This window comes from Amphibalanus amphitrite, unplaced genomic scaffold, assembly GCF_019059575.1.
Source record: "Amphibalanus amphitrite isolate SeventyFive unplaced genomic scaffold, NRLGWU_Aamphi_draft 001787F_arrow, whole genome shotgun sequence".
Taxonomy (NCBI): Eukaryota; Metazoa; Arthropoda; class Thecostraca; order Balanomorpha; family Balanidae; genus Amphibalanus; species Amphibalanus amphitrite.
This window is the reverse complement of record NW_024883280.1, coordinates 26,547-41,168: the sequence shown is the minus strand read 5'-3', so window position 1 is coordinate 41,168 and position 14,622 is coordinate 26,547. Positions and strand designations below refer to the sequence as shown.

The 14,622-nt window shown below is 47.3% G+C and overlaps 1 protein-coding gene and 1 long non-coding RNA gene across 2 annotated transcripts in view; one reads left to right on the top strand and one right to left on the bottom strand.

The window, feature by feature from the left end:
- The window catches only part of LOC122375164 (kinesin-like protein unc-104), a gene marked incomplete at its 3' end in the record, with an annotated part of 81,051 nt that extends 70,543 nt beyond the window's left edge, over positions 1 to 10,508 (bottom strand). Inside the window, exon 1 of the mRNA XM_043354394.1 lies at positions 10,317 to 10,508. The remainder of the gene's footprint in view (positions 1 to 10,316) is intronic.
- A 1,350-nt stretch (positions 10,509 to 11,858) lies between these two features.
- Positions 11,859 to 14,534, top strand: LOC122375162. Its single transcript, XR_006255350.1, has 2 exons — positions 11,859 to 12,390; positions 13,524 to 14,534. It is a non-coding gene; the product is annotated as an uncharacterized LOC122375162 (long non-coding RNA).
- Positions 14,535 to 14,622: the final 88 nt, after the last annotated feature.

Below are 14,622 nucleotides of genomic sequence, written 5' to 3'. Positions count from 1 at the left end.
TGCTGGTTGTTTTCAGTTTTGCATTTGAAATGTGCTGCCATGATATATTTTTATATTTGGTTCTGTTTTAAAAGTTGTTTCGATCAATATTGTATTGTTAACCTGAGCAAATGCACTTGGCATTGTGTTTTGCATCTAAAAAAAAATAAAAAAAAAATTTAAAGGTTCTTAAGTCTGACCGCCAAATACCCGCAACACGACAAGTTTTGCTTCTCGAACCCGCCAAAAACCCTGCGGGTTTTGAAAACCCGCAGAAAGCGGGTTCGCGGGCTCAAAAGTGGCATCTCTATTCGTGATCAGCACCCCGGAAAACCACATAGCAGCCACACTTTACGACTTTCTAACAGGTCCCGATTTTCCCGGTTTTCGGGTCATTGACCTGACCTGGAAGGTCACCCGATGACCTAGGACCTTAAAATTGGGTATCATCGGCTTCCTCTCGTGACGGGGAACACGCTCGTTTTTTTCCGTGAAGCTCTAGCTTGATCAGGGGCCAAACGCGTGGGGGGGGGTCGTGCCGCCGAAGGACGCAATGGCCTGTGCCGGCGAGGGTTAAAATTGGGTATCATCGGCTTCCTCTCGTCACGGGCAACACGCTTGTTTTTTTTTCCGCGAAGTTCTAGCTCGATCAGGAGGGAAACGGCAAGGGAGGTCCAACGCCCCCCCCCCCCCTCCTATACGTTCGTGACTGGAAAAACACCAATACAGGGGATGGTTAAAGGCCGGCATCGGGTCTTCAGAATCCAGTGCGGGGCCCTCAGAGGCTAATATGGGCCTTTACAGGCCAGCATGGGGCCTCAGAGGTCACTGTGGGACCCTCATAGACCGGCATGGGCCAGCAGGATAGCGCACTACAAGGCCAAGGATGTATTACAAGTAGATTAAGGTCAATAAAAGCCGTATTTAGATCAAGAGGACGCGCCAAGAGTAAGCTGACCATGCCTCCTAAAAAGAGGCAGCGAGCATCACCTACCTATTCGATTTCTGGTTCAAGGAGCAATCATAGTACATAAGTTTAACTCTGCACATTTGCAGTCTTCTTAAAATTTTAAATGTATGTAGACTAGAGATGTCAATGGGATACCAACTTTTTGGTACCTATACCGATACCAAACCGATACCAACTTGGTATTTGGTATTTTGATCCTAATGTTGTTGGTATTTTGTTGGTATTACGAATCCGGCTAATGTATAAGAGGATACGAATTCGGTAAAAAGTTGGTATTTCCCTCATGTTCCCAAGTTGGTTTGGTTTCGGTATTTTTCATGGTTTTGGTTGACATTTGGTTTGGTATCGATATCCTGATTTTCCGTTATTGACATCACTAATGTAGACAATAGGCATACCTTTAAGGTGAAATACACACGAAATACCATATCACACACGACAAACGTTAAACTATAAATGGCACAGTTGGTTGACTGTGAAAGTGACATAGGCCTTAAAACCCGCGCACCGACGGGGGGGGGGCGGATATCCGCCCCCCCCCCCCTGAGGTTTTTCGCGAATAGCGGGAAAACCAAATTTGGTATGACTATTCCCTCATCAATTGTACACATGGTGTGCAAGTTTTAACCTCCTACCTTTCAAGGTCAGGTCACCAGGTCACTTTGAATGACCCAACCTCAAGTCACTTTTTTGCAACTTTGTCACCGTGCCAGAGCTACAGTAGATGTCGGAGGCCTTTGAAAGTCGCAGGATGTTATTAGGTCATTAGTAGCTACAATTTGTATATCTCGGAATTTTGATATCGGTGACCTAAGGTCAGGTCAATTTCGCGACCTCCCCATTATAAGTCAATGGGGGAAAAATCAACTCCCTGTTTTTACCACTAAAACGGGTCGGAATGGCCCCATATACCATACATGACTTCATATACGATCAACCTTCACTACCTTGAGGTCTGTTTTGCTGTTGGGCAGCTGCGAGGTCATGTGACGTCATCAAAGGTCACCAAAGGTTTTTGGCCAATAACTCCGTACAGGAACAAGATACAGACGCGTGGATGGTCTCATTGTGTTCAGCTCGTCAAGACGCATCGAATGATATACATGATGACCTCGAGGTCACGTGACCTGAGGTCAACCTTTGACCTTGACCTTTCGAGGTCAACATATATATCATTCGATGCGGATTGACGAGAGGATCACGATGCTGCCCTTAGTTTGTTCCTATCTTGACTAATTCGAAAGTTATTCGAGAAAAACTCTCTCCATATCCAGCGCCGCCATTTTGACTTTTTCGACCCCTGTGACGTCATCTTTGACCTGACCTGAAAATGACCTTAGTAAAAATTGTAGATCTTGACCGTGCGTATCCGATGCCGTTTACCGCTTGTCGCTATCTTGCTTCGTTCTCGAGATCTCAGGGGGGGGGCGGTCATCCGCCCCCCCCCCCGTCGGTGCGAAGTTGGCGCAGACCCCCGTCGGTGCGCGGGTTAAAGGGACTGTCCCACCTTTGCATTAGTTCTGAGTTGAGATAGCCAAGTTGGCGGCCAGGTTCAGAAACCACTATAATCCTGGTCGCAATATCTTCAGTTTCGTGGTGTTAAAGAAATTCGTTCCCTTCATTTGAAAAGTGGCCCTTCGCTAAGGCCCTATCTCTTAACTATTAACGGCCATTTGATGACGTCATCAGCCGTTTCACGCGTTCGACCTGCTTTACGAATAAGTTGAAATCGGCGCCGGGGAAATCTTGCTACTTGTTATTGTATGAGCCGCGTCATATTTGAGAGCAAATACCTATATTTGCTGCCAAATTTCCTCCACATTGACATGAAGTAAATCCTTCATTACGTCACGGATCCGATCTAAATGACGTCACGATGAAATATAAAAGTCGCAATATCTCAAAAAGTATACAATGAAAACGCGTAAAAACTTGCAGAATTCGTCACAATATCATGAGTAACATTTCCGAATCCTAAATGGTACTTTTTTGAAGGTGGGATAGTCCCTTTAACCCGCCCCCCCCCCCCCCCCAGTCGCAGGTGAAAATGGTTGCACCCCAACACAAGTGACTGGATCTGCCCTTGGGCAGGGGAGCGGCGAAAAATTTTGCCCACCCAGTGAAAAATCCTTAGAGGAGGCCCTGTTTTATCCCCAGCTCTCAGACAGAAAATCCACTCAGCGGCCACCCTTGCCGGCGCAGCTATACCGACAGCGCTGTGGATACTGTGCCGCAGCGCTCCGGTGCTCGGCGGCACAGCCTACCCTGACGTACGCAGGCGGCTGCGGGACCGACGGACCGGACCCGCTCAGCGTCGTGCGACGCGCTGAGTGGTGAACGGTGAACGGTGAACAACTGGATACTGAGCAGTTTACGTGGCTGGACTATGATGAGCTTCCTCGCTTTACAAATTAGAAACTATCCACAAACGTTGTTTATCGTTTCAATTGAATTAATCAGTCACCTTGCATCTTACTCCCCAAACGTCAGACATTCTATACCTACTATCGTAAATTATCCGATGGGCGATTACCAATACCAATGCGACTAAAAAAAGCAGTTGATGCCTGGCACCTACCTTCCGTGAAACAGTTTAACAATTTTATCCCACTGGATGCCCTTTTTGAAACAAATGCACAGATGCATTGCACTTGTATGAAGATGAACACAAAAACAATAATAGGGCCCCATATCCGTTGTCGAAGCTAGCCGGCCCATTTGAAGAACCTCTTAAGTTTGGTATAATTGCTTTAAAAACACATCACTCAGGTAAAATCTTAGCATCGCATTTTGACCCATAGCCACCTCAACGTTGCGTGCCTTCGCGGGGATAGCCCGCTAACGGCGATATCTCAGCTGCATCAGTGCATCGTGCCCATCCCACCAGACAGAGGAAGCCAACCAAGACTGCAGCGAAGAAAATTAAGAGCTGGTTATGATCTAAATAGCACTAGACAAACACAAGCTTCAGTGTTAACTAGTGATGTCAATTACGCAAAATCGTGAAACCGATACCAAACCAAATATACCAAGTACCAACAATACCAATGGGAAAATACCGAAACCGAACCGACTTGGAAATATGAGGGAAATACCAACTTTTTACCGAACTCTCAGCCTCTTTTACATTAGTGAGGATTCATAATACCGAAAAATACTAAATGCATTCGCCATGAAATACCAAATACCAAACTGGTATCGGTTTGGTATCGGTATACCAAAAAGTTGGTATCCGTTTGACATCTCTAGTGTTAACTATCACAAGGCTGTACCATCACCGAGCTAAGAACACGGCAGGACGTCAAGTGCTATGAATTGAATCAATCGCCACTGCTGCGTCGGCAGGTTCGAGGGATAGAGGGAAACGGAGCGGGGAGGGCCGAGGGCCCGAGGGCAACGGATAGTCAGGGGATTATCCACCTTTACTTCTTTCACACGTCGCTAGGAGTGATGTTGGCAGTGCTGGAAGAGCCAGAAATGCCGTCAGCTTGAGCCACCCAGATGGCAGAGCAGCGCCCAAAGGGCCGACTTCACGACGGGAGGGCGACAGAAAGTACATGACCTTGACGTTAAAAGCAAAGAGGCGCAAAGGGAAACGGGAAGACTGACGCTTACTGTTTACAAAATCGATCATTATAACACGACAGGTAGCCGGTAGGTACTGTTAAACACACAATTAGGTCGAATCGATTATCAAAACGCCCATCTCAATGCAGCATTCAAGCGCACAATGAAAATTCCGAAGCTGACTAAAACATCTAACAATCGTCAAAATGCTTCCTGATTTCCATTTTGACTGTGCCAGCGGCTTGCTTTGTCCACACATATGTCGCAGACCTGCCCGAAAACCGGGCCAAATATGGGATACCGGACGCGCCGCGCCGAATCGATTGTCTCGGTAAGCCGTCAGCAAGTCGGCGCCGGGGCTCTCTCACCTCAGCCGAAATTCACCGGCGGTCGGCGCCAGCGAGCCAGCAGTGAGCACTTCCACCTCGTCCACCAGCACCCAGTCACTCCCACAGTCTATCCCGATCGGACACCAACAGATCCGACTCCGATACCGGGCTGGGACGGCACCGAGCGGCCGCCGCCGTCCCCGCTCCAGCGGCCGCCCGTATTGACTGGTATGACGTCACACGTGCGCGCGCAACTCGCCCGTGTCGGCCGCTCAGGGCCCCGACAGCTCGGGCAGGCGCCGCCGCCGGGGAAGGAACAGACTGCGACCCAGGAGGGGCGAGACTTGGGGGACGTCGGACAAGAACAGCGTCCGACTGCCGGCCTGACACCTGCCCGTCGAGATCGGTACCAGTTCTGTCCCCGGTCGCCGACCCCAGTACCCCCTTCGGCAGTGACCGGCCCCCTGCGGCCCGGCCAAGCCCGCAGCTGAGGCCCCGTGCCGTCCAGTGTGACCGGCCGCCGTCACCGCTCGGACCGCGAGGAGGCGCACTCAATCGCCGCCCCACCCCAATCAATAGCGGCCGCGGCCGTGGCGCCGATCGACTCGTCTAATTCAGTCGGGTCGCCCGGTCCGCGGCGGCGAGACACGGATCACACGCAGTGCGGGCGGGGAGGGAGAACAGCAGAGACAGAGAGGGAGAACACCGGGGACAGAGAGGGAGAACACCAGAGACAGAGAGGGAGAACACCAGAGACAGAGAAGAACACCAGAGATAGAGAGGGAAAACACCAGGGATAGAGAGTGAGAACAACAGGGATAGAGAGTGAATAACAGAGACAGGGCAGGGAGGGAGAACGGCAGAGACGGCGGGGAGGGAGGACAGCAGTCAGCAGAGTTAGGTGGAGACCGGACCGGGTCAGGCACAGACCGGACCGGGTCAGCAGACACAGACCAGACCGGGTTAGACAGATACAGACCGGACCGGGTTAGACAGACACAGACCGGACCGTGTTAGACAGACACAGGCGCACACCGGATCGGGTCAGACACAGACCACACCGGACCAGACAGACACAGACCGGGTTAGACAGACACAGACCGGACCGGGTCAGACACAGACCGGACCGGGTTAGACAGACACAGACGCAAACCGGACCGGGCCGGGTCAGACGTACGAGAGCCGGAGAATGAGTCAGGCGGAAGACGGAGGCAAGATGCATCTACGAGTGCACACCTCATCAAGGTGCACATCTCGTAATGTAATCCGGACAGTCTTTCACTGTCGATAATGATATACACATACTCAGATACACCACTGCGATTAAGGTGCACCGAGTTTGAGAGGATACATGCCAGATCAGACATGATATGATGATGTTGAATCAGAGACCATTATTTTTGGTCGAATAACGCCTGTGGAAGACAGAAACGTTTCTTTCTTAATCAAAGGAATATCTGCGGTTATCGACCAATCCCAAAATAAACGGCATTGATTTTACATACCACAGTCCACAACAATACCTCAGCTTCTGGGCAGAGCCAGCTATTTGGCCTCCCGCTCAAGGAGAGCAGATCAGAGCTCCCAGCTCCTTCACCAGTCACAGGTGCGGCACTCAGCCTGATTGACGTCTCCGAACAGGCGCCTGCTCGGAGAATGACTACCTGACCGCGCTCGGCTTACCGACGAATTGCCTCAGTTTGGTGTTAGATCCTCAAGTTTGCCGGTTTGCTGACTCGATCCAATCCAGCTGGACACGGGCGGTTCAATACAGCCGGCGCACACCATCTTTGAAGTTCCGTGCCTGCCACTCACTCACTCAAAGCACTCACTAAAATGTTTGAGAAAGACCAATATTTAAGATGATCATCCAACGCGCCAAACGTACCAACCCAATGGCACCAACAGTTTTGCTCTCAGACTATTTATGTTGATGATATCCACTAAAGACCAAGACATTAACGGCTACCAACCTACATACCACTCGGATTTCATTTTCACATATAGGTACCAAGCTTTTTCCTGGAACCTAGGAGGTCCACACCTTTGATTTTTCGAAGCTCTGGGGCCGTATTCACGTCGATCATTTTCGTAAGAATTTTCTTAAGTTTGACATACTTCTTAAGTAATTTTTTTATTCACGTGAATTCCGTCGATAAAAACTTAAGAAGTGTCGACGTGAATACCAAATTACACTTACGAAAGAAAATTGACTTACGAAGTCGACGTGAATATGGCCCCTGGTTACGAGCGAGCGAGCGCAGCGAGCGAAGTGAGTCTTTTCAATATAACGGAAAAATCTCAGTATGAGCGGCCCGGCCCGGCCCGGCCCGGCCTGTAACGCTTTTGAGAGGCTTATATCTCAGCAACCGCTGGACCGATTGGCCTGCGGTCTTTTTTGTTGTGTAGCCCCATCCCTTCTACCCCGTAATTGACTACTTTTGATACATCTCAGTGACCGTGGTGGCACGTGCCACGTGAAAAGTCAAGGGTGTTCAAGCTGTTTTGCAAAAGTAGTGATTTTGAGAGGCTCATATCTCAGCAGCCGCTTGGGCGATTGACTTGCGGTAATTTTTGTAGGGTAGCAGCATCCCTTCTACCCAAAATAGGATACTCTCAATGTATGTGGGTCACCCCCAGTGCACGTGCAAAATACAACAATAAGAGGTGCCAAATTTGTTCCCATTTCAGTAACTCGGTAATTACTGGGCCGATTTCGCTGAAACTTGGCATACAGGTAGGCACCCACCAGGCAATGCATTCCCATGTGTTGCGGTTAGGGTGCTACTGCACGTGCGCACGTGCAGGGGGCATTTCCAGATCTCGAGAACGGCTGGGCCGATTGCGCTCAAATTTGGTGCACGGTTGGGGACCAGTTAGTAGGGTGCCGTGCAAAAGTCATTTTGGACCCCGTTTGCACGTGCGCACGTGCAGAATGCCGCTTCCAGATCTCAGGAACGGCTGGGCCGATTGCGTTCAAATTTGGCACACCGCTAGTGACCGGTTAGAAGGGTGTTTTGCACAAGCCCGTTGGAAGCACCCTCTCGCCCTTCCGCACGTGCAGGGCTCACTATCTCGCTCGCTCGTTCTTCGCCCAAAAGGCGTTTTACTGGTACGATACAGATAGCTTGTGCACAATAAGCGACGAGACGAGATATTGTGCCAACCCGCCTAGCCTTGGGCACTAGGCACTGGGTGACGGGTGTGCAGACGGTGCAGACCGTTAGGTCAAGCGAAGAATAAACTCCATCAGACACCGACGCATTTAGGATTCCAGTTTCCACCAATAGTTTGTAATATTTGATGGCCAAATACTGAAACCTTCCGGACAGTTCAAACACCAACTGTCTCATCTCACCCAAGGACGCAGATTCTGCAAAAGAGTTCAAAATTCTTAACTGAAATATCAGTACTGACAAAACTTACAATTTTGACTATACGGCATTTATCGGAATGAACATCCATGATTTCCTTGAATGAATGTGGGTGGCCCGCAGTGTAGCCCAATGTAGCCGTAAGCCGACCCAGTGTAGGTATCTCCTTTCGGCTGAACTGAACTTACCTTACCTTCGTGGTGATCGGGATTGAAAAGGCCACCTGGCCTGGGAATCTCGCTCTTATCGAGCTCATATCAGGGTGCAGGCTGGGCTCTCAGGGATAGGGGGTGTCGAACATGATATCACCTTGTCCAGCCGGGCCTTGAACTGGTTGACGGACTGTGCCATGACCACTGTACTTGGTAGGGAGTTCCAGTCATTTATGACTCTGAAGCAGAACGCATTTCTGCGCACGGGTTTAGTGGCCCTCGGTTTCTCGAGCTTCCACTCGTGGCACCTGGTTCGAGCTGAGTTGATCCGGGTACGTATCGAACAATAAATCTGATAGGGAAGTCATTCACAGCGGATTTGACTACTTAGCCGTGGCCTTGGCTGCGGCCAAGTGGTGGTCCTCAAGACCTGTCATTAGCCATGCGCATCTCGCCCTACCAACGAGCAACAACACCGAACCCTCACATGAGCCGAGCGCATCTCGTTTACGAATGCTGCAGAGTGCAATATTATGCAACAAACTCAGATTCTTTCAACGCAACCCATTAGCTGCGTCGAACATACCCGATAAATTGTTTTCATTTGACTGCTTGAATTGGGCAGAGCAGTGACTTTCTGGTCCTCCAATCGACTTTCTGGTCCTCCAATCGGCCGCATAAATCTGGAATCCCTCTCCTCGGCCTCAAGGACCCTCTTTGATCTCAGAGGGCCTGATACATCATAGGTAAGGCTCATGGTGGCCTGACATAGCCCTCATGTCACCTCAGAGGGCCATCCAGTGGCCTTAGAGGAAACTTTGTGGTCTTTGAAGGCCCTCTATTCGCCTTAGAGGACCCTGTTTGATCTCAAAGGGCCCTGTTTGACCTCAAAGGGCCCTCTTTGAGGTGGCTGAGAGGGCCCTTTGATCACCTCAGAGGACGCTCTGGTGACCTCCAGGGACCACCTTTGATCTAAGAGGACCGTCTGTTGGCCTCATAGGACACCCTGTGGCCTGAAAATGACCCACATACCTCATGGGGCCTCCTGATCATCTTAAGGGGCTCTCTGTGTCCCTGAGAGGGCCCTCACCCTCTGTGTACCTGAGAGGGCCCTCTGTGCCTGAGAGGGCCCTCTGTGCCTGAGAGGGCCCTCAATGTGCCTGAGAGGGCCCTCTGTGTGCCTGAGAGGATCCTGTTCGTTCCAAAGGGCCCTATGTTTACTTCACAAGGTCCCTCATTGGCCTAAAGGTGCCCTCTGATAGTCCTCAAATGGCCCCTAAAAGAGTTCCCCAATACTTTTTCAGTATGTGAAAAAATGGGAAGTGGTCAAAAGGACCCTCAAAGTCATTTCATTTCTTTTTCAAGTTAAAAAACTTTTCTAGGCTCCAGGGGGGTCCTAAGACCCCCAGAACCCCCCCCCCCGGCCCACACCCTTGGATACGCCACTGCTTCCGGTAGCTAGGTACAAGGTTTTTTCAATTGTCCTCATCCATCTTGTCTGATCTGTCATGTGACATGTCCCTCTGGGCCAATTCTACGCCGCACTTAACTAAATTCGCACCACACTGCACCAAATCTACACCAGGCAACATCCAGCTAAATCCCACCTCCACTGATGAAATTTCATCAAAATTGCCATACTTCACATACTCATGCTGGGGCTAGGGGCGGACGACGGTGAAAACAGGGCGCCCATTTGATCAAGATTCGTGAAATTCTTCTTCTTCTTCTTTGTGGGTTAGGGCGCGCAGCCATTCATGAAATTCACACGTGATGTTTAGCATGTAGAAGGCAAGGGGGAGAAGTTCTAAATGCCACGTGACTAATATGCCCTCCGGCGCCCTGTTTTCACCGGCGTCCCTAGGGGCGGCCGAGGGCTGTGTCAAGGTGACACTGATTCAGATAACAAACATTGACATTGACATGGGCATTGAAGTGAACTTACCTACCCAGTTGACCAGTTGCAATGCAGGTTCCCTGTACCAGCAGAAAACAGAATTATTCGACTAATTTGAATTCTATCAATCTCTTGACCTAACGACCCAATTTTAAGGGCCTTGCAACGATCCAACGACTTCGCCCCGCAGCATCACAAACTCAGATCCACTATCACACAATTAAAAAGCACAAATTGAAATCATAACAAAACATTAGTGAACCAGGTTAACCGTAAAGCGCTATCTGGCAGCTCACTGCCAGCAGGAGGAAGTGCAGAGAAAAGTTTATTTTTTGAAGACTTTTTAAGAAGTCGCTAGAAAGAGGAGTAATTTTCGTAAAGTTTTGACATTTCAATTTATTGATTGAGAATGAAAATCAGGATTCTGCAGGAATTCAACCATAACAGCATGACATGTGATCTTACATAGCACATTTTGAAGCCCTTATTTCTCTGTGGGTGCGACTTGCGAGTTAAACTTGGAAAAACTGTATGGGACTTCTGGTTATTGAGATCGGAGGCCGAGTAGGAATTGCCATTTTATCATAAAAATAAGAAAGATAAAACGATTGTAACTTTTATTATGCAATTGGCTGACGCAATAACTGTCTGCCTGATGCCTCACAGCCTCAACAAAATCATATAGGGCCTTCCCATATAACTCTCCAAAAAAGAAGACTATTGAGATAATTTAGCGATCTGGTAAAAACTTTAATGAAGCTAGATTGATTATTGACGCAGCAAAGACAATTACGACGCCAAGGATATATTCTGAAAAATGACGTATATCATAAATTATGGGCTGATTTTTAACACATTTAACACAAAATATGTTTACGAAAAAGGAAAAGCCATACAAATATCAACTACCAATGTGACTTGATCATTAAAAGTGACAAACTAAACAATAATTGAAGTTTTACGTTTATTTTGTTCTGTAGACACTAGGGCCCTGTTTCACCGGTGATAGCAGCACGCCACTATCAAATTGCGCGAGCTGACGTAATGTGATGACGTCATACTGCTGACGTAAGGGATAATTCTGGCGCACGATTGCCGCAATATTGTTTTACGTCATCAACTAAATGTTCGAAGTTTACGTCCAAATTTTGCTTAAACCCAACTTTTTTTAAATACATCATATTGAAAAAATATATATCAAAAATATATATACTATCATGACTGCATAAACTCTTACTTTTAAAGGCTCATACGTCACTTAATGCCGCCGCCAAGGTCGCGGCAATCGTGCGCCGGAACTACCCATTACGTCAACAGTATGGCGTCACAACATGACGTCAGCTCGCGAAACGTGATAGCAGCTTGCTGCTATCACCGGTGAAACAGGGCCTAGATCGCAAAATATAGGTAACTAAACAAGCCTGCGTCCGCCCATATGGCAGGCGCGTGTGTTTTTATATTGAGAAGAGGGTAATCGGGGTGCCCATTTTACCATTTTAGTTAACTTTTTTATTCGTTTCAGCCAGCTCTATGTTGTATGTGTATTGTAGTCCCTCTGTGCTATTTATATTGCCAACATTGATGTCAGTTGGGCAAACTAGGCGGCGGGAATCAAAATATGGAGGCATCAAAATATTGATTCTAGTGGGCGGAGCTTTGACCATATATGGGCATAGAATCAATATTTTGATTCAATTTGGGACATTCCCACCTTCAGACGACCCGTTACGGCGGAAATAACCCCCATGACGGCGAGATTTTTTGACAAGTCAAAACAAAAAACTTCCCCGCTTCAATTTTTCGCTGCATGGCTATCAGCCGTTTGTCGCGCGTACCTTTACGAATGGCATAAAGATTTCGCCGCCATAATTCAACAAAAACGTGCTGATAAAACTTGCTCTGTTTATCATTAACGACGAGCCTTTGTATTTTTTTCATAATTTTGTCTAAAAGAAAATAAAAAATGCGTTATTTAGTTGTATAATTCATTTATAAGAAATATTCTTTTTCTTTGTATCTAGCCACGATTTCCGGTTCCCGCCATTTCGCGCCGGCGTCGTGGGTGTGTGGATGCAACGTAGTGCTCCCGGTTTTATTTTGTCTAAGCGACCTTTTCTGACGTGTAAGTAACAATGGATCATATTTTAAGATACTTTGAAGTGTGTTTTTCAATTTCAGGCATGTGATCTTAACGTTTCTTACCGAAAACTCGTTTTAAGAGATGGTTTTAGGAACATGGCGCGGTAGCGACGTCAGCGGCGCGGGACGCCTTCTCACTCTTCTATTGTCTTTTTAAGCTATATTTTTTTGAAAATGATGTCTTAGGTGTAGTATTTCAGTGAAATATGATGTCCTTTAAAAGTTACGGTATAAATTAGGTACAAGAAGCCTAATGTTTTGTCTCACCTGATAGAATTGTTGGGTGGACTCATGAAATGGGGGCAGTGCATGTCCAGTATTTTACATAATTTGGATGTTTTAGCCTCTGCTTGTGTCTCACTCACCCAATTGTTGCTACAACTTTAATTTGTAGCATTTAAATTTTTAATGGCAACTAGGTTATTGACTTGTTCCGAGTCAAGATTGAAAGGTCGTAGTGCATGTTCGTGTTTGCCTTATCTAAATAGTAGGTATGTATGCTTGGCTTGTAATTGCTTCGCCGATTTTTGCTACATATTTAATGATGCTTACTTTAAGTGTAACAAAAGCAAGTTGCTGAATGGTGTAAGCCATATTTACATTATGCGTGATCTTCAAGAAAATTATGTGTCTAATGTACGGCAGTCCAGGGAATGCTGGATAGTTAATTTTCAGGATTGTCCATGCCAAAGTTAATTTTAGAGGCCAGTTTTATCAACACAAATAGCTGCCTGCTGAAATTTTTTGCCTTAAGACTGTTTCACATATGGAGCGTTAACATGATGGGCACGTAAAAGGATAGGGCTGTACCGTTCATGCTCTGTATGTGAAGTAACTTTTAAACAAAAAAAAAAATCCAGCAGTCACCTATTTTTCTGTTGGTACAACTGGCCTCAGATCTACTTTTTTGGCAGAATTTATATAATTGCATGAGATGACAGTTGTTGGCGCACCTGGTGGCGTTCAGTGGAAATTTAAGTGACATTAAGTATTTAATTTTTTATTAAATACATTCTAAAATTAATAGTTGCTGAACAAGGGGAATAATAACACATATAGTTTCCTAATTTATTGTCCACAAATGTCCTAATTATTGTGTTCTGTTGTTTGCTGCAGGTCAACCAAGGATCAAACACTGGTCGTTGCGGGGATCGGCTTCAGAGGGCCAAGGATGGCGTCTTGAATCGCTGTTTAGTCGACAGGCAACTGTATGACGCCATCCCTGTCAACCAGAGCGTCGACTGAAGTAGGGCGGCGTTGCGCGGACCTGGCCGCACCCGACCAACCGGCGGAGTACCTGACTCGGGCTGGGCGGAGACTACCTACATCACGACCTTTTGAACTTTGATCTCGTGGCGAGAAACAATATGACGTAAGGAAGTGTGTATGTGGCTGGCGGGGCCGAGGGTGAAATGCGCCACGTGTTTATCCTGCCGGATGACGACAGCGTCACCAACCTGTCAAAGAACGAGCTGGTGCAGCGCGTGATGACTGCTATCTCGTCCCTAGAACCGGAGTAGAAAAACGTGCGCATAGCCCAGATGAAGCGAACCAAAACACAGACAGGACTGATAGCTTTTCGGTCGAGAATGTTCTGAAGATGCTGATCAGTAGACCAATTGGTGACCGTTTTCGGTGGTAATATGGGATCTTGTGGTGTTCCAAAGCGACCTGCTTTGGGTGTGGACATAAGTGGCTCAACCTGACAGGATTGATGTTTTAGGTAGCCGTGCTAATCATAAACCCTATATTGAGTGTATCTGTACAAATTTTGTTTATATTTATTTCATGTATTTGATTCGAAACCGAAAATTGCTGTTTGTAATTAGGCAACATCGAGACGTTGAGGTCATTCTCCAGACGTTTATTTGTTTTTTTCTCACCTGTCCGCGGTATGTCTTATTGGTTAGGTCTCAGTTTCAAATATTATTAACTGCATGTTTTGCAAATACGTAGCCATATTGAATAAGAGACGTGTCCTAAAAGTGAGTATTGCTTTGCATGGGATGTGAGCATCAACGACAGGGCTTTGTGATGGCAAATATGTGGCAATTGCAGGGATCGTTGTGAAATGTGTTATGAATATCATCGTATTATTTGCGAATGCAAATACATCCGTGTATCATATTTTCATTCAAATTGTGCAATTTGTGCAACGGGCTTGAGTATATTGTTCGGCGAAATATCTCCTACTGTACTCCACAGAAATGGGACG